Genomic DNA, 24206 nt, shown 5'->3' with positions numbered 1-24206 from the left:
TGTGACCCCTAGTATATCAAGCCGTTAACAGTAGCAGGCGAACAACCAGCACGCCAGCGCCGCCGTGTGCTTTCCCACCACCCTTTCCCACGCTCTTAGTGGATCCGTCAGGAGGAAAAGTTAAGACAACCCTTTTTTATGACCTCACCAGTCAATTATCACTCACGCGCCCAGCCGCGAAAATTAGGATACAGCAAGTGCTTATGGCCATAAAAATTCAACAAGAAACTAAAAAAAATCAGACACCACCTCCCTCCCAACCGATCATGCAGATCGCGATTGGTGCCATACCCGCAGGTAACTTGAATTCCGAGCCCAAAGTGACGCATGAAACTTAACAGCCAACCATAGCTGCCTGCTAGGCTACTCATATGTACTCAAACTCCAAATGGACTTAAGACTCCTATTTACTCAGAACTCAAAATGTACTCAAAACTCAATATGTAATCAAACTCAAAATGTGCTCAAACTCAAAATGTACTCAGAACTCAAAATGGACTCAAACTCAAAATGTACTCGGAACTCAAAATGGACTCAAACTCAAAATGGACTCAAACTCAAAATGTACTCAGAACTCAAAATGAGCTCAAACTCAAATTGTACTCAGAACTCAAAATGAACTCAAACTCAAAATGGAATCAAACTCAAAATGTACTCAGAACTCAAAATGGACTCAAACTCAAAGTGTACTCAGAACTCAAAATGGACTCAAACTCAAATTGTACTCAGAACTCAAAATGGACTCAAACTCAAAATGTACTCAGAACTCAAAATGGACTCAAACTCAAAATGTACTCAGAACTCAAAATGGACTCAAACTCAAAATGTACTCAGAACTCAAAATGGACTCAAACTCAAAATGTACTCAGAACTCAAAATGGACTCAAACTCAATCGGACTCAAACTCAGTCGTGATCACTCGGCTCAAACTCACTCAAGCTCAAACTCACCATGCCACACTAGCCTCGCGCTCACTCAAACTCAAACTCACGCGTGAGTTTGAGTCCAAATGAGTCTGAGTGAGTGGACTCATGAGTGAGTTTGCCGACCTCTGATGTATTGGTGTATCCTCCAGGTGCAATATTTAAGCGTCCGTTTTATAGAAAATTTTTTAAAGCGAACAAATTTCTTACTTCGAGCTGCATTGACATAAATAAAATCCTAAGATAAATGGTCGTACGAGCTCACAGAACTGTTGGGCACGGTAGTAAACGTTCGGCTGCACCAAGATGTTAAAGCTTAAAGCGTGAATGGAGGTCAGTTTTGTTTGGTTGACGTACTTATCTTAAAGCTGAGAGAGAAAGGAAAGGTCCTTTAGTGTAAGAGTAAGCTTACATGTTTGTTGTTCACCAAAACCGCTGTGAAACTACGAAAACTATCAAAACTGCTGGATGTATTGAGAGGGAATGATAGAGAGAAGGTAGTTACAGGGAAATAAAGAATACGGGGAAAATGTGGGATGAACGCAGACAAGGATAGAAAGATCCAGTTGGTCAGGGTAGTATGAAACAAAATTTTAAACATTGCTGAAGTAATCATACATATTTCAGTTAGGCCAAAGCCTTCTCGACACTTCAATGCCCATAGTCCTTGCGTTGAGACTATGGAGAGGGCAACGGGTCGAGAAGTACGTTTATTATTACGTGTCCGGCCCACAGGCATTCATTTTTTTCTCCTCGGTGGAACTTGCCTTCTATATAAGCGGGATATTATAGTAAGAAGTGCTCCATGTCCTACAATGCGCAGTTTTTGCCGTACGTTCTCGTGGACCTGGCTTATTGAAACAGTTACTGCTTGTTGAGCTCCGGGTGGAGATGTAGGTGGTAGTATAAAATTTATATCCGCTTGGGAATTTTTGTGGCACGTTTATTGCGTGTTGTACAGAAAATAGTGGGGTGGTTCCACGGTATGAAGCGAGGTATATGAGTTCTGCTAAAACAACTGGGTTGGACAGATCTCTGGCATTAAGCTTGGTGAGCTCTTTCCACACCGACTTGAAATTTCAGCTTGAACAAAAAAACGATAGGGCTTAGGAAGGAAACATGGACACAGTGCTGTGTCCTTGTTGGGTCCTTCCTAAGTCCTATCTTTTTTTTATTCAAGCTGAAATTTCAAGTCGATATGGAAAACCAACTCGCCCAAACCCAAGCAATTCTTTCCACACATGATGCATTTGTAGTCCTGTGCGAGGACCTGTTTCTCAAAATACCACAGTGGCCTGACAGCCACTGAAACGTAATTTGGTTAACGGCGACTAACGACCGTAACAAAATATGGTGTAAATATCGTGTACCTTAACGTACAGTAATGACAGCAATGTGAACTATGTATGTATGTATTTATTGAACTATAGAAGGAAAGGAAGGTCCACCAGCAGGTGTAGAGTGTCCCGCCTAGGGGCGGACAGCAGAACGCCGGCTGGAGTAGGGGAGCTGGGATAGGGAGGAAAGAGTACAAAGGAATAGGTGGATGGGGTAGAGGGCTGACACCAATCACAAAAAACACATAGGCAAGATTAAGAAGGAACATATATACAACGAATAGGTGAAAAAATAAAAGAACAAAAAACGAGGAGTTAAACAAGAGCAAAGGACAAATACATATGAACACTAGACATGAATAAACATGAAGGTATAGGACACAATGGTGTAGCAGAAAAGACACCTGCACACATACACACGGACACACAAATATATACACGCAGGAAAGCTGCGCCTGCACCAGCTATCTTACAACCTGGACGGTTACATGATTTCGTAGCGGAGTGTGCTGTGGAGCCCCGAAGCACCCAGGCATGTATCCAGGGCCTCGAGCAGTTTGTCCCGCTCCCTTGCACTGCCTGGGGGCTAAAGCAGTCCCTCAAGCGACCACACTCCTCGTAGCACTGCCAGAAACTACGCCCACCCTGCAGCAAACTTGAGTCACTCGCACAGTACATGCGGCAGGGACTGCACGGGCGCTTGGCAGTGAGGGCAGGTGGGGCTAGCCACCCGCCCCAGTCGGTGCTTCCGCTCTGTTTCACCCCGTCCCACACGCGGAGGCGCAGGATGGTCGAGCAAGCACCCGAATTTTATCAGGCATTTTCACAGCAACGCTTTAAGGATGTGATAAATGCTTTTGAAGCCCATCCTTGGCCCACAATTTCGCCACTATTATGAGCTGAAGGTTCTAAAGAGAATTTATTATAACCACAAGCTGAACATTTTAGGGTGCGAGTGGGTTTGCGAGCCTCTCGTCCGGTTGAAATGTTCGGCTGTCAACCTTTTGCAGTAGTGATCAGTCCTGACGTAAAAACGTTTGTTAATGCGCCTGGAGAATTCATGGAGGCAACTGGTCATGGTTGCACTGACATCGCCTTCCCAGTTCTGTGTGTTAGTTGCAGATCTCCACCTACCTCTGTCGTTGCAAGTTTGTGCCTTTTAGGGCCGAGTCATTTGATGCCCGTTCCTGGGCTGAGCGCCGTCGTTGTCATCGTAGTAACTGAGTAAACGACAGCACGACGGAATAGTGAAAGAAAGCAAAGGAGGAGACTGTCGCAAAATTTCAAGAGAGGGCGGTTTGCAGTGGCGGCGCGAGCCGCTTCTCGGAAAGTGTGTTTGGGGGGGGGGGGGGGCACAGAGGGCAGTACTCTGTGCCCGCACAAGACGCTCGACTGCGCGACGCGTGGCGAAAGCATAAGGGGAGTGTACGCATGGCGATGATGTGCGCATGCTTCCTAAGACGCGGTTTGCAGTTCCTCCCTGAGACGCACTTCGCGCTGCCAACGCAGAGGCTCACCATAGCTGCCGTCGAGAAAACGCACGAGTGAATGCTTCCTCAGCGCACTGCAGCCATCAAGAGTGAGTGCTGAACTGCGAGGAAGGCAACCGGTAGGGAGCTTCATCAGCCGTTGCAACCACTCAGCTGGGAGCGTGGGAGCTCAGCACCTCCCACGCCAAAACCCCGATTGCTGACCCATAAGTCACGCAAACGATGCATGCGCTTCGTCAGCCACTGCGAATGCAAGTTTTCTGTAACCTTACAAACATGTCCATCAGAAATTCTTTGCCTAAACATATTTTTCACATTCAAAACAGCTAAACAGGTGCGTGGAAATATCGCAATAGGGAATATCGTAATCGCCAGCCATTTCTTTCTTCTACTTTTCGTTAAAACACCTCAATAGCAGCACATTTCTAAATGAGTTTTTCTCGCTTCCGCTTCGTTAGAGGTATGTGCACCAAGCAAATTTTAGATGAGGTTGCATGATACAAAAGGGAATAAGTGAAGCTGCTGATTGTAGCCATTTTAAAATGTTACACTTGCTTCATTAGGCGGTTTAATAGCCTGCTTTTATTTGCTGCGTGTACCTTGCCCCGCACAAATTTCTCTATGCGCATCACTAAATTTTAGTCTCTGCATTTGAGTCGCAAATAATAAGTGAGCCGGCACCGTTCTGATGTGTGCGAGCCTTGAAGATTCAAAGCATTCTCCGGCTCCGGCTAGGCAGCAATGGGTGTAAAGGGCACTCTGCCAGTAAATGTTTCAGCGCAGACCTATACTTTGGCGCAATTAAATCTTCAGGGAATCGTCGCAGCTGGCACGTCGCCATAGAAACCTGTAAAGGGTCTTTTTATGTCGCTTAAAGGTTACCAATACTGCTTAAAGAATGTCTAAATAAAAGTGATTCATGAAGTGGTATTTATTTGTCACTACAAACTAAAAACTATATAAACGTACCCATTGCATAAAGGCTCCATTATTCATGCGCGACACACGAACATTCTATTCAAATATTCAATGCAATTACAGGTAAGTAAAAGTATCGGTTTGTGACTCAACCGCCATTGTGATTTGCCGTTACACCGTGGTTCCAGGCAGAAGGAGGCTTTGAGGAAATGTTGGGCCGAAATACATACTAGGCATTAGATGATGATGATCTTTGTCATCTTATACAGTGTGTGGTTGTTCTATGCATTGAATTACTTGAGAAATGAGGATCCAAAGGACACCCGTGAAAATATGGCGTGCAGAGCCAGAACGCGAAAATGACGGCTCTGGGGTAGATTTCGAGGATCATAGTTTCGCTCAGTCGTTCCAATAAATTCAAATGAGTCAAATCACAATTACATTGCCAAAATTGTATTGGTACAACAACAAACAAAACACTGTCACGGTCAATTTGGTTCTACCTTGGCTTAAAAGAAGTCGACGTTGTGTAATAAACAAAATCCCTAAGTGTAATTTTTTAAAGCAATATAAAATGGGAAAAACAAACAATACTTCTGTTCCAGAATTTCATAATCAATTTGTTTTATTGCGTGATTGAGAAACATTGTTCCCACGCAGATCAAAGTATTATTCTATTATTCATAAGTTCATTCACTTATTCAATATTGCAGTATTGTGCAGTGCACTGCGGCAAGTTATAAAGTTAGGAATACCAATTTTTCAAAAAAAGGCTATTGGATACATTGCCAACGTACATTTCGTACATCCCACTCGTGATCGCCACTCGAAATATAACATTCTTCCTGTCTTTTCTTCATACGAAACACCTCTACTAATACACAAACGTTACGCATAATGAAATAATAACTTTATAGTAGCTTTATCCAACTAAGAGAGAATCCCGAAAATCGACAAACATGGCATAAAAATCTTGATATTACCAACACTTCGAAAGTACTATGCCTTGCCAGTTTTGTTAAATAAATTGCCCAAAGACAAATTTGACCCGTTTAGAAAAAGCATTAATGCAATTAGGTTGCTCGTTGAGCAACATGCACATCATACACGAACTGACTTTTGCAAACACTTTTTCGTGTAGTTATATTCTCGCTGGGCCGCCTATTCTTTGTATAATTATTAGCAGTTATTATGATTTTCTGCCAGGTTTCCCTCAATGTCATGTGTTTAAATACTTTCCGTAGATGTTTGTTTAACTTTAAAAGAAATTCACGCATCGCCACGAAGGGAATCAAGACGAGTGGGCGAAGCACTGGGGACCGCCCTTACCGTAAACCGCCCGTGAGAGTGCTACTGCTGCGAAACGATATCCAATCGAACACGATACAATGCAAATCAATTTATTACAAACCAATCTAATTATATCCATTTCAATAAAATCAAATTCAAGCCAGTCCAATCCAATCCAAATGCAATTTCATCCAATCCAATCCAATGCTCCTCGCGCATGCGCAGCACGGCTCTCTCGGAAGCACTCTCTCGCTCTCTCTCTTTCTAACCTTTGTGAACCTTCTATTTTGTTCTTCTTACCTTTTTGTGAACCTTTTGTTCACAGATGTTTCGATTTACACGGTACTATGCCGTGAGCACCGCTTAAAGAGAGTCTATCAGAGGACAAGATAAAGCAAGGAAGGCTTTGAAAGAATTGAAAGGGGGCAAAGCACCTGGTGAAGATCAGAGAACAGCAGACCTCCTGAAATATGGTGGGCAAATTGTAATAGTAAAACTGCCAAACCTGTACACGCAATGCCTAATGACTGCGAGTGTAACAGAATCTTCGAAGTACGTGAACATCATCCTAATGCATAAGAAAGGTGAGATGAAGGACTTGAAAAATCACAGCCTGATCAGCTTACCGTCAGTCGTATACAAGGCACGTACCAAGGTAATCGCTAACAGAATTTCTGCCACCTTAGATTGCAGTCAACCGAGAACAAGCAGGGTTTCGTAAAAGCTATTCAACAATGGACCATATTCACACGACCAATCAGGTGATAGAGAAGTGCGTGAGGTATAGCGAACCCCATATATAGCCTTCATAGATTATAAGGAAGCATTTCATTCGGTCGGAACCGCAGCGGTCATTCAGGCATTCTGGAACCAGGCTGTAGACGAGCATTATCTAGAAAGACTAGACGGTATTTACAGTGGACTACAGCTACCATGATACTCCATAAGGAGAGCAGTAAAATACCTATAAGGAAGGGCGTGAGACAAGGAGACACAATCTCGCCAATTTCATTCATAGCATGTTTAAAAGAAGTATTCAAAACTTTTTATTGGGAACAGGTGGGAGGAAAGGTTAATGGAGAATACCTCAGTAATCTGATTTGCTGATGACGTATCCTTGCTAAGTAACTTGGAGGACGAATCGCAAAGCATGCTAACCGCACTGGGCAAACAGAGTAGAACTTTCGGCCTGAAAATTAGTATGCCGAAAGCAAAAATAATGATCAATAAACTCGGGACAGCACACCGATTTGAGATAGGTAGCGACCAGTAGAAGTGGTAAGCAAATATATCTACTTAGCCAAGTTGTGAACAGTGTTCTCAAACATGAGGCAGAGATAATTCGAAGGGTAAGAATATGCTTGAGCGCATTCGGCAGGCATTCTCAGAAAATGAATGACAGCCTAGCATTGTCCCTGAAGAAGAAAGTGTATGACAGCTGCATCTTACCGGTACTCACCTACGGGGCAGAAACCTGGAGGCTCACTAAAAGTGTTCACCTTAAATTCAGGACCCCTCAGCGGGCAATGGAGTGGTAGATGATGGGTGTAACATTAAGGGACAAGAAGACAGCGGAGTGGATCAGGGAACAAACGCGTGTTAAGGAAATTATAGTAGAAATTAAGAAGAAGAAATGGACGTGGGCAGGGCATGTTATGCGAAGGCAAGATAACAGTTGGTCATTAAGGGTAACAGAGTTGATCCCTAGAGAAGGCAGGCGGGGCAGAGGGCGACAGAAAGTTAGCAAGGTTGAAAACTGGGCTAGTTGGTATACGGTCGTGATTAACCAGCGCCAGCTAAACGGGGCAAGAGAGGAGTACACAACACGAGCGCTACTAAGAACTGAACTTTTATTGAAAAAAAGGGAAACATATGAAGAGTTTAGCCTGTGCAATAACCATAGCCGTTGAAGTACACCACGCCATAAACACAATCTCCACAACACCGATAACAGAAGCTCAAGTAGCGTTGAGATAAGCAACTTCAATATCCCGCAGTGACACTGAGGGCGAGCTAATTTACGTGTCATATTTCTTTTTAACCAAGAAGGTTTCCTAAATTTTCATCGTGCGCGTGTAATTGTGTGCAAACAGAAAACTTGTATGGTTAAACTACGGGTAACAACCACGCTTTAAGCAATACGACAAAAGGTGGGACGTCGGTGTGCCCTAGAACGTGTTGCGATATTCCCGCAGGCGCTCAATAATGCACCGTCCCGTCTGTCCATTATATATCTTATCACACGACTAGGGGATGCAGTACACAACGTTAGGTTTGTATTCCAAAAACTGTGACTGGTGTTTTACACCACAGCCCTCTTTGTGCGAAGACCCTGTTTCCTTGCTGTTGTCTACTCCCTGTCGATCGCGGGAAAATGCTTTTCTTACTAATTGTTTTGGAAAAAAAAACCACACCCACGTTGAACCTGGCAGCTATCTTTTTCACCCTGTGCGAAACTGCGCGCATGTACCTGATAACAGCCGAACGCTGTAGTTTTCCCTTTGCCTGCTTGACCTTCCGGAATATTTTTTTTTATTTTGAGAAAACTTTCTTAGCCAAGTTACCAGTTACCAGATTAAAGTTACCAGACCAAAAGAGGCAGGATTCCGGGAACATGCACTTGTTTCGGCGGCTAAGAAAGGTGTCTCAAAATTTTAAAAAGTTCCGAAAGGTCAAGGCAGGCAAAGAGAAAACTACAGCATTTTGCTGTTATCTCTTATATACACGCAATTTCGCAAAGGCTGAAACAGATAGCTGGCAGGTTCAAAGTGCACGTGGTTTCTTCCGCAAAAAGTAAGTTAGCAAAGCTTTGTCCAGTGATCGACAGAGATTTAGAAAACAGCAAAAAAAGAGGGAATTCACACAAAAAGGGCTGCGGTGTAAAACAGCCGCCACAGTTTGTTGAATGCAAAACCAACGTTATGTACTGCATGCCCTTGTCGTGCTATAAGATATATACTATTGGACAGACGGGGTGGTGCATTATTCGCAACATCAGAACGCGTTAAATGGCACACCCACGTCCCACCTTTCGTGGTATTGCTCTAAGCATTGTTGTTGCCCTAAGTTTAACCATAGAAGTTTTCTGTTTGCACACAATGACACGCGCAGTAGGGAAATTTGGAAAGCCTTCCTGACAAAAAAATTCGCGCCAATCAACCCTGTGAATTTGATTGGACTGAGAAGCCGTAAACGGCACCCTCAATAATTACCCATGCGACGTCACTTAAATTCACTCACGTCGCTCTACAAATAGTGAAACCAGAGATAAGGTAAATGCACTTAATCACACCCTTTATTACTTCAAAGAGATATTATTGGTTTGGTTAAATCAATGCATTGTTCATGAACGGCGGTTGGTTGAGTTGTAATGGTGTAGCACTTCAGAATACCCCTTTTTTATAAAACAAAAGGAAGCTCAAACCCGGAGTTAGACGATCACACTTCTCTGTCTACGCCGCCGCGGGCGGAGGTGACGAAATCGGCTGCAGAGAAGGTGGAGGAGGGCGAGGAGAAGGAGGAAATACTTCTATTCAGATTTAGGAACTGGCCAGAGTGCAGCCCGGGGGAGTGATTCCTTCTTCATTGGAGCCCATGTGCAGTCCGCGGCGCCTGTGCTCTGTCCACCAGATGAAGCTGGGTATGCAGACAGGGGCTGGATGGCAGTATCTTCAAGTGCTCGTGTAGGGTAGTTGACGGAAAGATAGGAGGGTGCTCAGGGCTAAACCCGTACCCCCAGGTTATGTGGCGGAGTTTTCCTACTTCTGAGCAAAACTTACATTCAGGGTCGTAACGATTCGGGTGCATTAGGTGAGGACGCGTCCGGTGAGGGACGGAGAATGGATTGTATGGGCCATAGGGTAATTTGTTTTTCTCTGGAAAGGTCGAGGTAACGCGAAGGTAGGGTCTGTTTCTAAATGCAATGACGCTGGGTTATGTCCCTGAATGAGACAAGTGGGTGACTGTCCTAGTGCAGCTCCATAGCACGGGGGGCAAAAGTGCTGGCTTGGTAGGCGTATTCGTTGCCCTCCATGGAAGGGTGAGGGGTTGTCCAGATGAGCTGAATAGAACTATTTAGGGAGTGGTTTTTTAGCACACGCAGTGCAGGTCGGGTAGGCTTGTTGGGAATCGGTGACTACCTTACGAACCCCTGGTTGAGTGAGAGCAAAGGCGATGGCTGCCTCTTCTCCTGCTGTAATGTGTTCGGTCTTGAGTAAGGCACAAGCAACGAGGTTGGTTCTGGAGGTAGTCACGATGATGGCTTGATGCTGCCCTTGATGTTGAGACGCGTTTGTAAAGATAACTGCATGATCTCAACCGAGGGTGGTGTTTTGCACTGGAGCCCGTGCTTGCCGGCCACCCTCGTCGTGTGAGGGGTTCGTATTGGTCTCGTCGCCAAGAGTCCAGGAGTACAGCAACCGGAGTGATATTCTGCGCTGTCCAGCCATTTTGGCGAAGGGTGCGGTGACCCGCCGCAGTTCTGTTCATTCACAGATTCTGGTAAGATGGCCTTCTATCAGCTCTTCCACCGTGTTGTGGAGCCCTGTGCTATGCAGCCTCCCTGTGTACGCACTCATGAGAAGATGAATGGCCTGCTGGACCGCCTTTGTATGAATATTGCAAGCATCTCTATGTCCTCCTTGCCGAAAAGAATACAGGGGGCTGACGGAAGTGATTCTCGCGAGGACAAAAGCTTGAAATAATCAAAGGGTGTCGATTCCTTGATGCCTCGCTTTTTGGTGACAACTCGCCTGATCATGTGTATGATTTAATTGATGCTGTGTTTGAGGTGCAGCAAAGATACGTCAGCCTTTGTGTTGGCCAGAAGATGTAGTCCCAGGTTCTTGATGCTGGGGCTTGAAGTGATGGCCTGGCCATCAAGGACTACTTCAATGTGTTCTTTGATGTATCGTTTGGCGTGAGGGCGGGCGACCAGGAGCTGTGATTTTTTACATGTACACTGGCGGCTACAGATGTTAGCACATTGGAGCACTGGAAGTGAAATGGCATGCGTTTGTGTGGGTTTCCTTTAATTTTTGTAACTCCTTGCACACACGCAAGGCGCACAAAGGGCTGCTAGACCTGTTGTGGGCGGAGCGCACAGTGGCGCGAGAGATCGCGTGACGCTCTGACGTGGCATTCAGCGACCATTCAGGAGGTAAACCCGTCGATGTGCTTGGTGAGTCAACCCCCTATTTTCCCCGTCTCCACGTGAGCTACTAGCTAAATCGGTAAGACAACGGGCTCTCGCTTTGTTGCTCTATTAGTTTCAGGTTTGATTCCTGGCGGTGCCATAAAATTCTTTTAATTGTTCGCGAAAGTTTTCTGTTGACACTAACGGTCGAGAAAGAACCCTTGAGGGGTAGAGGTAAAAAGCTTCGCTTTAAAACAATTCTGACATTTGCACTAGGTCGTCCTCCGTGTCACTGCGGGATATTGAAGTTGCGTATCTCATAGTACTTGAGCTTCAGTTATCTGTGTTGTGGAGATTGTGTTTACCGCGTGGTCTACGTCACGGGTGTGGTTAGTGCGCAGGCTCAACTCTTTACATGTTTTCCTTGTTTTCAATAAAACTTCAATTGTGAGTAGCACTCGTGTTGTGTACTCCTCTCTCAGCCCGTTTAGTTTGCACTGGATAATCATGAGAGAAAGTTTGATTGGAAGATGAGATGAAGAAGTTTGCGGGAAAAATTGGTCGCAGTTAGCACAGGACCGGGGTAAATGGAGAATAATGGCAGAGACATTGGCCCTGCAGTGGGCGTAGGTATTCTTGTGGTGGTGATGTTGATGAGGCGAGGACGGACGCTGGACAAGCCTCGCCCTTAAAGGGACACTGAAGGGATTTGAAAACATTGCGGGATTACGTGCGCAAATTGTATTCCGGAGTCCCTAGGCCTGTTTTCACCACTCTGAGCGTGTTTACGCGAATTTATTTAGTAGAAAAATGGATTCGAAAATGCTTTCCTCCTCTCTGTACCCTCGCCCATTTTCTGTGGCGTTTTCGTCTGACGTCAGAAGGAGATAAGGTGGCAATTGGGTGCGCTACTGCAAGGCTCACCGGCCTTCCGACCGAGTCAGTCGGCCCAGCGTTTCATCCGCCGGCCGCGGATGGGTCGTCGCAATTCGTTCGCTCAGTTGAAACGAAGCTAGGACATGTTTATGAATGAAAGACTGTGCCTTTCTTTAGTTTGTTGGTTTGTACACTGCATCTAGCGCCAAGTCAAGGTCGCTTCACACAAGCGCTGCACAAGCGTACATGCGACGCTTACGCTGTCTGGTACATCAGTAGGAAAATATAAGGCCACTTGAAGGCGGGAGAAAGTCAGCAAAGTCAATATAGGTCATCATCATCATCATCATAAGCCTCTCTGCGCCCACTGCAGGGCAAAGGCCTCTCCCATTATTCTCCAATTACCTCCGGTCCTGGGCCAACTGTGACCAATTTATAACCGCAAACTTCTTAATCTCATCTTCCCATCTAACTTTCTGCCGCCCCCTGCAATGCTTGCCTTCTTTAGGGATCCATTCTGTTACCTTTAATGACCAGCGGTTATCTTGCCTTCGCATTATAGGTACTAAGGTACATATAGGTACTATATAGGTATACTTATATGTACTAAGGTACATTATAGGTAATTGCAATATAGGTACTAAGGAAATAAATTTAACTTATAGTTTTACCGTACAGCGTAAAAATAGGGTGCAGGAAGCACGTTTTTGCCCTCGACGAACAAGAAAAGCGGTCAGCCGCTCGACTACGCATCTGCGAACGCTTTTCCGTCTAAGAAATGCAATTGCTAGACGTGAGATATTGTGCAAACTCGGGGGACGCTTACTGCACGAGCGCAACACAACAGTCACCTAAGCTACTTTAAATGCTAAAACTAAATAAAAGTTTGAACTGTTTATACATTACATCCCTCATATTTACAAGGTCAGCGGCGCTCGCCTGGGCCGAGTGGTCTGGAGCGCTAGGTATGTTATTGCAAGGGTTTTGCAAGTCACGAGTTCGAGTCCCCCTGGGTACATGCTTTTTTTATAGGTAAAGTTTTTCGTTCTGGGCCGATGTTTTTTACTCTGAGTTCACCTTTTTGGGGCCGTAACGTTCACTCTTCCACGAACTAGTTCACAGAACGCGCGCAGGCTGACACTGGCGTGCTAGCGAGTTCTCGTTGGCGTGCTGCTGCCATAAGCACCGACTGCTTGCGGGCAGTGGGCACAGGCCATAATAAACAGACCCTTGCAAACACGCTTTTTACGATGCAGGCATGAGTGAGGCAAGCTCCAAACATGGGGGAAAAGCGCATGGCATTTGAGCGTCTGCGGGGACGCGGAGGGCGTTCGTCCAGTGCGTAGGCCTCGGATAGTGATTGCTACGATTCCAAGCCGTCCTGGGAGGCTTATCTTATGCATTTTACAGCCGACAACATGGCAGAAGTGCGGTACGACGATTACTGAGATATAGAGAAGGCACATCAAACGATGCCGTCGGATGTCAAGCTGTTTGTTTTACAGAACCGAAACGGAAACTTGTTTGAATGCTAACCTGGACATCGTCCAAACACGGTGCGTCTCTTCCCGTTTTCACAGCCTTTAGTTGGTGCGGCTGCCGAAAACCGCGAATGGTAGTTTTTCTTCTTTTGCGCTTTGTAAAATAATTACCGACTTGTCAACCGGATAAACCATGAAAAGTGCACTAATTTGAGCCAGTTTATGCAGTGCAAGCAAAAACGGGAGCCTGACAAATTCACTTCAGTGTCCCGTTAAGATGCTTCGCCACTAAAATGCGTAAGCTGCCATGTTGTCAACTGATAGGGGCCGGGGCTCATATCAAGCTGTTTTCACAGCTTTTTGTCCCGCCACTTTCATCTAAAGAAATAAAGAAGAAGATGAAGCAGAAGATGATGATGATATGCAGGTGTAGCTCGCTAGTCTCACCAGGTCAAATGGTGCAGTGTGTCACGCCCTTGGGCAGTTTCGTTCAATTAGTAGAGTTTAAAAAATGGTGTCGTGCTAGAGGGGATGCTATCCCGTAAAAAGAATTCCCGGGCTGCTAGTATAGCCGTACGGGCGAGCCGACTGCGTCGTTCTTTCCCAGAGCCTTCCGCATATGCAAACATTCCTCCCAGACACTTACATCCTGGCTAAGTTGACTGCACTTGCTCATCACTGTGTCGTTCTATACACCCGGAGAAGAAAATATATAATGCAGTGCTCTTAGCGTTTCATATAAAACAGCTGGTGGCTCCGCCATTGCTCCGAAGTTTAACCTTTAAAAAGGTTTTCATGGCATACCACGATAGACTATTTTGGGGAAAAAGACGTCACTAAAGCCTATGGTTCGTGGAGGAAGCGGACAAATTTGACGCACAGGTGTTACCGAAAAGCAATCCTAAAAATAGCTACAAGCTCAGTAATAAAATTGGTGCTTCGTAGTTTTTATACACTTACTTGTGCATGCGCGCAGACAGCTTGAACAATCCGGGAAATTGTTGCCGTTTCCCATGCAACCACCGTAAACAAATTCCCTACAAACACCTTTTCGTGGGTTGTAGCCCCACTTCCGGAAGAACGCTCTGCATGGTCCAGGTTTAAGTGGTCTCATGCAGCGTGGACGGGTGGGAAGACGTCCTGAAAACAAATAATTATTCAATTATTTTTTGCTGCACGCGACTTTACCAGCGTTGTAAATTGTAAAAACAAGTGCATATATACAAGTCTTTCTATATACAAAGTGCTCGACTAACCAACTGATTTAAGCAGTCGTATCAGGAGCTTCTGGACCGAGAGCTAGAAAATGGGACAAGTGCATTATCATCACCGCCTAGGTGCTGTCTATGGTTAAAGTGAAGCTGCCGATAAATAAATTGCATCCCTAAAACAAATAACGACTCTAAATTGGTGTCAAGGAAATTCCTAATTATTATGTACACCCGATAGCATGGCCAACAGGTCTTCTTGCATGTGTATTGGTACCAATGGTTGAAAAAAAGAATCAATTTTCACTCTTGCTCCCCATTTTTGAGCAAATTTAGATTAGGGGGTAAAATCTGTTTACCACCTCCAATACTTTACACATTTGACATACCCATTCGAGCCGATTACATATTAAATTATTGTTTGTAGCAAACTTCGCCCACAAAAGCTGCAAAGAAAATTCACGGATTTGTTCTTGAAGCCTTTGATATTTAAAGGGGAATTTTTACAATAACACCCCTGGAAATGAATAGGCATAAAAGGTGATGCTAGCACAAAGTCGAACACCTTCACCGATCCGCGGAAATAACAGTGTGTATATATTCGTGGATGGCGTCTGCTAGAACTCGTCAAACTCATTGACCACGGCAGTGAAATAACGGTGTGGATATATTTATGGATGAGCTCAGCTAGCAATTGATAGACATGGCTAGATGTCCGAAGGAGAGAGTTTGTCCTGCAGTGGACACCACCAGGCGGATTGTGAGGATGGCGTATTTATCTATACAAATATTACTGCAGTCTATTGGCGGCCGCAACAGGAGGGGCAGCAGACATAATAATTTTTATTGGATACTGAAATGCACATCTTGCAAAAAAAAGGTGAAATGCAATTCACAGAATTTTACAGGTAAACGTGAAAAGCCGAGATACACGTGTGTGGAAAAAATGAAATAAGTGGAGACAAATATGCCAGCTTAATTACAAGATTCAATATTGTGGCTGCTCAGTAAAGGAATGCGCTTTATTTACCACTACATGTCAGGAGAGAAACAGGAAAAAACATTCACAGAACGACGGAAAAAAGGGTGTTTGTATTTGTTGAGCAGGCGATAAATCGGAGAATATTGTAGAGAGCAATATCTCCTGGTTAGGTGAGATCAAAGCAGCTGTAGGTAGGATTCTGGTTCAAGTCAACGTGTTGCTGCTGTATATATGTAAGAAACGTCTCTCTACTTATTTTCCAGAAAGCTTGCGGCGTCATAATGATCATTATTTTTGTTTTTGTTATGCCGGTACGAGAAGAATGACTGCAGTAACGGCTTCAAATAAAACGCATGGATAGTCTCTGTATTTGTTGAATGTTACTGATGCCGTTTTACAGCGAAGCTGTCAGCCTCTCGCTCGTGGGACGATTTCGTGTCGCAAACAAAAACCCAGCAGTTCTCTCCCAAGACGCCTCGCGCATGCGTCACCATAATCAGCCATGCAGCATAGATATCAGTATTAGTTTCAGTAAAGACAACTACGCTACAAGCATCGAGCTCCATGAATGATGATAAGGTCCTGTAAAAAATGCGAACACCCTCCAACTCGTTCCTGGTAAAGTAAAGGCTGCAGCTGCTGTTGAAAAGTCTATGTGACGTAATTCAAATCACTCGTTGGCCGTGCAAAGCGCGTAAACGCATTTAATTCATTCTATAACTGCCTGGATAGGTAGACCACATAAATTAAAGGAAGCAGAACAGCCTGAAAATGGAACATAACCCCATAAGCATGTGTGGTGTATGATGCAGCTTGGCTGGACATTCACGTTCGCAGTGCAGGATGGCGGCCATTTTCGGGAATCGGTGTCACAAACATTATTGCCAACCAGAATCGGCCTCTCCTTTGCCGATCCTTTGCGTCATCACTCCTTTGCTGCGCTTTCTAACCAAGTGTTAGCCTTCAGATTTTAATATATCCTCCGTTCACTGATTCTTCCGCATTGTATACTTCTATTCCCACCCTTGGTAGCCCCTTGACAGCCCTTCTGTCCCTCCGTTTGCCAGTTCCAGCGCAGCTGTGCTTCTTTTCCTCGTCAGTCAGTGACGACATCATACACCCTAGTTTGCGCATAATTTGAACACAAGCGCTTTTTCTTTCTCTAACTGGTAATATTGTTATTCAAAGTTATATGACTCGATCGAGTGATATTACGTTTTTTTTTCAATATTACTTCTGTCTCCTTACGTTTCTATTCTTTACTTGCTCATGGAAGGACGCATTGGTTACCTACTTTTCGCTTTAGTCACAGATGTAGCCTACAGTTGATTACTTCAGGGTGAGCACAAATTGCCCTCGAGCCCAGGAAAAAATATACACCTGATAATGTTCTTGTGCTTTCGTTTGCATTCAGGTGGTTTGTTCACCCAGAATAGTTCTGCTCAATCTCCTTTTAAAGTACTTCATTGCGAAGAGAAAACGGGGCATTTTCTGCACGTCTGCCTAGCATTAGTTTTGTGTTACTCTACATAACATCTAATCGAGCGACAAGGATTCGTAAATACAGTTTAGGAGCATTCCTTTGACCTCTTCCGTTATTTGCAAGGAAGAGCATGAAATCTGCCACTCTAGGCTGGTTCACACTTCTCGTATGCCTGCCTGCTCCCACTTATTCTTTATGAATATTTCCTTCCAGAACGATGTGAATTTTATTTTGTGAGATTGTGACTCCTTCTACAAAGTCCATCCAAAGGCAGAAAACGCGGTTGATGTCTGTTGTTTTGTACCTAGTTATTTTAAGGACATTCAAGGTGACTTCTTTTGAGACCATTTAGGATTAATCTGCCTTTCGACGATGATGGTAACATATGCAGGCGCCTAAAAAGAGTTTCGCATATTTTCCTCTAACAAAGCGCTTGAAGTAGCGCGTAGAATATTTTTGGTAAATTGCGGGTTGTCCCGCATTTCTCTATGTGTATTCATCCTATGATATATCCAATTTGTTTTGATTACTTTAATTGGCGATAGAAATGTACGAAAAAAAATTTCAGAAGCTTTCGAGCGAAGAGATAAATGTGCGAGCAGCGGTAGTAGGCATGGCCACTACCACTGCCTTATTGTAATTTTTTGGTAAATAAATATTTCTATTTTTGGATGCAGAAATGTTGTAGCAAAATGTGGTCTACGGAATTGCAAGGAAGAAACGGCTGTGGGAACCTGGGAGATGAATACGTTCTGCAGTGAACACAATAAAGCTTATAATAATGATTATAGCGAAAACGTGTCTTCTTTGACTTCAGCCCCTCTTTGATGTGTGATCTTTTTGTTTTGTTAAGGTCTGTTTACGGGTAACAATATGTACATCCACTAGGGCGAGAACTCTTGGTGGGTTAGTTTTAATCCTTTGTTGAAACTGGCCAACCCATTAAAACTGTTCAATCGGCCATGATGTTTCGATGGCGGTCCTAATATTGCCGGTTCAATCTCCTTGTATGTGTTCTTGTTACGCCATCCACACCAATTGGGAATTTGATTCGGTGTTTGATCGTACAAGCAGCTAATGGCGGCTTCACTAACTTTTACGTACCATTACCTGCCTCGCCGACGTCTATCATGGCACCGGCGGAAGGTAAGTGTTGTGTAGACACAAATTTTAGCGCATCGTACTTCCTTTTAATGTAGCAAATGAGAAAGCAATCGTTTAAGTTGTTGAACGGATATCCCTGTTTTTGTGCTCATTAGCATTTTAGAGCTGCTGCTAATGTAAACGGTTCAGCTTCCATCTTCGCAATCACCGCGCAGGCAAAAGTACAGAACAAGTATCGCGTGAAACCCGGCGCGCCTATATTAGGTATGGGTAGGGCGGGGCTCTGCACCACCGCTTTTTAGGGGGTACCCTTATGTCTGGTTTTTATCATCATTCCCTTCCGTCTGTGAAGTGTTTGTCCTTTTTAGGGTACCATGTCATGTAGAGAGTGATTGAGTACACATGTGGTGCAATGTGCTCTTGCAGGCGCAAAGATATATTAGCGCTGCAAATGTTTAAATGCTATGCGACTTTCTTCCCCCGCCTATCCGATATGCATGAATTATTTGCCGTATGTTGAATTCAACATGTGTGGTCAATGGAGTGTTTGCGATTGCTTACGAACTTCGTGTGTGTACACGTATGGGGCATTGTGGCATAGACTATGCTACAGGAAGCAAAGAGAAACGATGATTCCCTTGATGGAAACCTGGTGGAACGTTTCTCGACTTCAGCTACTACCCGTGACTAAAAGGAGAACACTTTTAGGGCAGATAGGTGTCTACCGAGATGAACGAATTACCCCCTAAGGTCTAGTCATTGATTTGAACCGTTGGTGAAGCAATCGAATAATAATAAATTTTGAAAGGACGCTGCCTGGTAGGATCCGGAAGAAGAGCAGACCCACTGTATTTGTGAAGGTGTTGCTACTGTGGACGTACGCGGGACCGCTTGCTGAAAACTTTTTTTTGCCCACCCTATACCGTAAGTTCAGAAGCCTTAGTTTTTCGGGGTTAATAAGAAGCGAGGTTTCGTCGTTTTTACTTCGGGAACTATCAGAAAAAGGAGCTAGCCACTCTTCAAAATTTAAGACTCCCACAAGTTGCGAAAAAAATAGGTTTCACGCCTTTTTAATGTTTACAAATGAGAAAAAAGTTACAGGGAAACGTTACAAAGCGGAAAAAGCGCTACCTTGATACGTTGGTCTCAAAAACGCAAAATATATGCAAACCCTCCCGGCGATAGTACTCTGGAAAGTGTGTTTATAGATGCTCAACGAGCATACTTTTTTATTTGAAGCAAGTCAACCCTTTGTGATGCCCCGTCCAAATGCTCTCATTACGTTTCACAGTAATAAGGACTTGAAGGACTGCCTCGCTTTCATAATATAGGTGTAGAATTTATTTAAATTTTCATTATACGGTGAGCGTGCGTGGGCGACAGTAATGCGCTTGCGTTTGCAACCACCTGTGGCGTATCAGTGGAAGGGTTTTCGATATGTTTGACTTTTCATCTAGATTGAATGTTTTTGTTTTCATAATAATTTAATGGCTAAACATCATAATTTGGAAAGTGTGGCACTTTACGGGTAGCCAAAATTCTCACTGATATACAATTTTAGCCACCTTGAAGAGATCCATTCAAGTTGATGGAAAGAGTGCACGTACCAGCTTCCTTTTATTCAGGCTAGTTTATTTTCTAACGGCCAAAACGAATGCAGCGCTTGTATGTAAACAGCGTTCGAGGCTTTGAGAGCAGCGGAGGCAAGAATTACCATTACCCATGATTTGTCCATGAACTGGGTGATTAATTTCCTGGATTTAAAACTCACATTCCAGGCAGACCACATCTTCAAAGGCTATGCCACCTGGTCGACCAATCATTTGTTAGACTCCACCTTTACCCACTGAAACGCTTTTGTACCATTGTAGTGAATAGCCTTCATTGCGTCTTTACAATGCGCTGGCAACCCACCATGAGGAAAAATTAAATTTCTCGGTGTATATTGAGACACACAAAGTATCGGGTTAACCTGAAGCGGTGATCACTGGGATCGCAGAAAGTTGTCGAAGCAACTAAAAGTGAATACCAGTGCAACTTGAAGCTGTAAAGACCAAACAAGAAAATGCGCCCATGCACTCTGTATGAGTGTTTCACCAGAGAAGCTGTGTTGTGCGGCCGGTATTAGACGTGTTACCCATGGCCCAACCATTTCTAAGTAACACGCCCTACGGCCTTTTCCACTGCCAAGTTGATGCTAGCGCGTCCAAAGCACTGCCGCCCCAGCGCGTGGTACTCGCTGACATTGTGTTCCACGGAGTAGATCGCCGCGCGCGTGCTATGTTGGACACTTTTTTGAACCAGCCCATGCGGTGTTTTCACTTTCCACTATCGGTAGATGCGAGAGTCTCGAACGTCATAAAAAATTCCAGCGAATCTCGGTCGTCGTATTTCCAACTCCTCTGCAAACTGCTTCTTCCCCCATGCGCACGGCAGTGCGTCGGAGGAGTTTTCTGCGTACAAGAAACCGCCGAATATTTTCTTGCGCAAGCCGTGCAAAGATTTGCGCCGTAGTGACGTGTCCTACATGCTGAGAACCCTGTGATCAGCCGTAAAAAAACAATAGATCAGGTTTAGCACTGGTAAACCCAGCTATCGCGAGTAAAAGCTCTTCACTGCTTCTCTCGCAAAGCCTTGCACACACTGTTCTGTGCAATTTACGGTATTGGACGATTGAAATAATTTTGTCGCCTGCGCTGAAGCGAAGGGCCATCTGGCACCCCGTTCATCCCGAGACTATGGCGATGAAGTGGCTACGAAGAAGAATCAAACACCTAGCCGATGTGAGCAATGCCGCAGCAGCGAGGCTCCGAGCCGGTGCCGCTGCGACGCGTCCCGGCAGCGGAACACGTGGCGTAAAGTCGCACCAGCCACACTTGCGCTCGGCTGCCTCAAGGTTTCGCGATTTGATGAATGAACTTGCGAGATATAATCGCGTAGTTCAGCTTTCGCTGTAATAAATGCAGCGCCGAGGTTCGGCCCCGGTCACCAGGTTGTCATATTAAGCACACCTCTGCTAATGTTTGGTTCCACACTGGGGCGTATGTCGTATTCTGTTAAGGTGTTTTATATGCAACATTGACCTGACCGCGTGCTCTGTGAGCACCAAGGAAGTACAGGGAGCGATGTACACTGCCATTGGTCTAAGCACTGCCGCAAATGTGGCTGTTCAGCGAGCTTCGCCAACACCGACGTTTTGTTTCAGGGGGCTAAGGGGGCTAAGATTTCCACCTTGGAAGGAAAGATAAATAAAAAGTGTGTAACAGAAGGAGCTTATCGTACCGCGACTTCGAACATTTGTAGTCAGTACTGTGCGGAATTTATAGATTTTTTTATTTTAGCGCGTGACTAAGTTACCTGTCGTAAGCGCATATACTCTCTTTCAAAGAACTCCAATTGTGAGTGGAGTGCCTGTCATGTGTACCCGTATGTTTTTGTCTCTGACGGGTAACCAGATATTTAAGCGAAATGAATTGATATTTCTGCAACAAAAAATGGTATGCTAGTACCCTCAACATTTCTGAAGATTCTGATCTTATTGCTTCACCACTCACAATAACGCTAACAAAATTGTTTTCTTTTTCTGCACTACAGCTGAATGTTAAGGCTAGAAGGGCCAATATTGCAACGGCCAAGCTGTTTAGGCTTCCTACTGCCCTTGCGAAATGTTAACAGGAAATTCAGCTAGGCGAAATGGAGAGGGGGAACATTTTAGGCCAACAAATTTGTAAGAAAGTAGCGAGGAGGCAACGAGCCTAGGAGCATGTGTTGGGACCACGCAGCAAGATATGGTGGGCACTGCGCTGCTCGAGAAAAAAATACCCTCCCGTTTTTCAAATCGAAACTGGGTACTTGTCCCTAGCAAATCGGCGTCTGTAGGACCGCGCTGTCATCCCATTCGAGGTGCACAGCATTTAGTTTAAGTTTGCAGGGCGGTCATTGGCTATGGATGTTGGCATTGTTTAAGTGCAATTTGCCTTCTGACTTTGGCAGTTTAGATTGTGGTCTATGGGAAGGTGGATTGTGGACTTTGGTTTACCCCAGTTTTCAAGGAGAAAGCTTCCATTTTTGCCCACCTTTCTCTTACAAAGGCGGTAGTCCTAGAAGAAACTTACTTAAAGTTTGTGAAAACTACCAGCTCCTTTGTTTCCTAGCCTTCGCATCCTATTTGCTGAAGGGGCCCAATTTGTTTAGGTTTCTGAGCAAGGAATAATAACAGTGCTTTATTTTGGCCAACTAAAAATAAACGTTGAAATATAAATGAATACATGTAGCTGACACGTAGACACATAGAGAACAGCTGTCACACGAGCGCGCACGGGGATATCAGGAATAGCGTGCGGATGAGTGTCACGCCTCCCTTTTCTTCCTGTTGAGGCTCCCCCCTTGTTTTGAACTGGTGTAAAACAACCAAGAAATTGCGGCATGAAATATCAGCTTCAAAATTGCGAAATACGAACAGCCCACGTTGTGCTCCGAAACAAAGCTACCCACATAATTCGTGTGCTGACAAAAACTTGGTTCGACACTCTTGTAATGCTTCATTCTGCGAATAAATTTTGCTCCTCGTCCATCTTTATTTAGATTCCAAGGAAATAGACTCGCCCCCTAAATGGGGTTTGTGCTAATCATGATAATTCGCTTTCTTCATCGGGCGAAGCCGAGGAGGGAAGAAAAGCTACTCTTGTACTCTGGGCATTCCCCTCTTTATCGACATCTTTAAAACGGAATGACCTCCCGCTGTAGACACATAGGAGGGGTTCTAGATTAGTGACCCTGGATTTTTATTGTTTAAATATGGTTCATTATGCAGAAGAACAACGCTCTGTAATATATATATCTCTCTCTCCCTCTCTCTCTCTCTATATATATATATATATGTGTGAATATATATTGTTTTGGTATAAACATTAGAAATTCGTGGAACACACGCAATGTCCTAACAACGAAAATTGATTTTTAGTGGACCTACAACACAGAACTCAAAACTTACCACCTCGACTCCAAACGAAGAGAGGCAAGCAAAGAAGGAGCAGCAAAAGGTACGTTGCCTTCATCGTTGTCACTGATCTCAGTTTCTGCGCACTCTCTGCAACTCTATATTGGTTGCAACTCTATCTTACTTAAACCGCCTACCTTATGTAGGTGGCGAAAACAGGTTGGGCTGGTGGATATTTCCTGAATAAAGAAGGCACCTTTCTAATAGGAGACACATAAATATTTAAAAACGTCTTTATTGTTTTGTCATTGATTCAGTAGGGCTTCATTGTATATCAAAGTTTTCTATTCACCCAAAAAGATCGAATACATGCCTTATAAAGTCATATGCACTTGCACAGCAAAGACTGCGAAAAGCCAGGTTGAAGACCTTTAGTTCAAAAGCCCCAAAAATAAACCGTGCATTCATATTTCTTGAGATCGCTTTCACAAGCAAGGGTAAAGTATGAGTGAGTAAGGCTTGCTTACAGGACATTCATCGCTTTTAACATGCTTGTTTGTTCTTAAAGTTGACCTTACGAAAGAAATATGAATTGCATAAACATGGGTGAAGCATTAACTCGGCATTTTGCACTTGGCCAGGCCTCCTTTCTACACATGTCGAGTTCGCACTTTTTCTTATTCATAATTGCATTTTCAATGGTAATATATACACGTTATGAAAAGTGAATAAACCAATAAAGAAGCATGCGCTCGCTGAAGTTTTTTTTTTGCAGAGTAATCACAGTGATTACTTGGGCAGACACTGGCATAAACTGTGCAGCGTCATCAGTTTTTCCACAGTGAAGAGAGTCAGCGCAAAGCCGGCCAGGGTTTTGCCGTTTCCGCCTCTTGGCAGCCCGCCTTCAGCACGTTATGTGCTGGAGGAAACATAAAGAGAAAGCAGTGACCCCGACATTCAATCCTTCTTCCCTTGCCAGCGCAGCAGATCTTTTCGAACTTTGGCAATTTATTTATATAATGTTTTATTTGTAAATCCTAC

At 44.4% G+C, this 24206-nt stretch overlaps 1 long non-coding RNA gene across 1 annotated transcript in view; it reads right to left on the bottom strand.

Moving 5' to 3' along the window:
• LOC144167304 (uncharacterized) overlaps positions 1 to 23394 on the bottom strand; it is a 26844-nt gene extending 3450 nt beyond the window's left edge. The window contains exons 1-2 of the long non-coding RNA XR_013321939.1: positions 23220 to 23394; positions 14410 to 14589 (exon numbers count right to left, since the gene is read on the bottom strand). This is a non-coding gene — a long non-coding RNA (uncharacterized LOC144167304). The remainder of the gene's footprint in view (positions 1 to 14409; positions 14590 to 23219) is intronic.
• Positions 23395 to 24206: the final 812 nt, after the last annotated feature.

Source organism: Haemaphysalis longicornis, unplaced genomic scaffold (genome assembly GCF_048455015.1).
Source record: "Haemaphysalis longicornis isolate Haplotype H1 unplaced genomic scaffold, Haemaphysalis longicornis Haplotype H1 scaffold_2, whole genome shotgun sequence".
Lineage (NCBI taxonomy): Eukaryota > Metazoa > Arthropoda > Arachnida > Ixodida > Ixodidae > Haemaphysalis > Haemaphysalis longicornis.
The sequence above is the reverse complement of the archived record's forward strand: the minus strand, read 5'-3'. Positions and strand labels throughout refer to the sequence as shown.